This window comes from Eimeria mitis, genomic scaffold (assembly GCF_000499745.2).
Source record: "Eimeria mitis Houghton genomic scaffold, Emh_scaff3188, whole genome shotgun sequence".
Classification (NCBI taxonomy): Eukaryota; Apicomplexa; class Conoidasida; order Eucoccidiorida; family Eimeriidae; genus Eimeria; species Eimeria mitis.
In genome coordinates this window covers 5,014-6,311 of record NW_013571530.1, presented here as the reverse complement: position 1 = coordinate 6,311, position 1,298 = coordinate 5,014, and positions in this window count along the sequence as shown.

Genomic DNA, 1,298 nt, shown 5'->3' with positions numbered 1-1,298 from the left:
ATATATATATATATATGTATGTATGTATGTATGTATGTATAGGTAGCTAGCTAGCTAGCTAGCTATACCCTCAGCAAGGGGTGTAGGGGCCCCCATAGGAGAGTTGAAGGGGCCCCGAGAGCGAGGTGTATGCAGCTGTGGGGGCCCCTAGATATTGCTGTAAGGGTTTCTATATATGTGCAGGTGTATGCAGTAGAGTTTAGGAGTTGTTTGCTTTGTTGTTTTGTTGGTGGTTTCGGGTGTATAGGCAGCTCAGTGTTATTTGGGGTGTATAGGCAGCTCATTGCTATTTGGGGTGTATAGGCAGCTCCCTGTGATTTGGGGTGTATAGGCAGCTGAATGCTGTCTGCGGTGTATAGGCAACTCAGTGCTGTCTGGGGTGTATAGGAAGCTCCCTGCTGTCTGGGGTGTATAGGCAGCTCAGTGCTGTCTGGGGTGTATAGGCATCTCCCTGCTGTCTGGGGTGTATAGGGAGCTCCCTGTGCTTTGGGGTGTATAGGCAGCTCCCTGCAGCTTTTTGGGGTGTATAGGCAGCTCCTTGTGGTTTGGGGTGTCTAGGGAGCTCGGTTTGGGGTGTATAGGCAGCTCCCTGCTGTCTGGGGTGTATAGGCAGCTCAGTGCTGTCTGGGGTGTATAGGGAGCTCCCTGCTATCTGGGGTGTATAGGCATCTCCCTGCTGTTTGGGGTGTATAGGCATCTCCCTGCCGTCTGGGGTGTATAGGGAGCTCCCTGCAGTTTGGGGTGTACAGGCAGCTCCCTGCTATCTGGGGTGTATAGGCAGCTCCCTGCTGTCTGGGGTGTATAGGGAGCTCGGTTTGGGGTGTATAGGGAGCTCCCTGCTGTCTGGGGTGTATAGGCATCTCCCTGTGCTTTCGGGTGTATAGGCAGCTCCTTGTGGTTTGGGGTGTCTAGGGAGCTGACCATGTTGACGTAGTCATCGAAGCCCCTGAGTGTGCCAACGAGTTCTTTGTCTCCTTTCATTATAACCCAGACACGAGACCCCACACATTTGTCTACGAGAGCCAAAGGGAGATAGCTAGGGCCCCCACTCACAACCCCAGTACTGCTGCTGCTGCTGCTGCTGCTGCTGCTGCTGCTGCTGCTGCTCATCGTGGGCTGCTATAGACACCGGAGAAGGAAATTATAGAGGCAGCGAAATGCCTAGAGAAGAAGAAGAATTGCTGCTGCTGCTGCTGCTGTTGTTATTGCTGTTGCTGCTGCTGCTGCTGTTGCTGCTGCTGCTGCTGCAACAGCTGCTGTTGCAGCTCTGTATAGATGCCCCCAGGCAGAGGAGATGC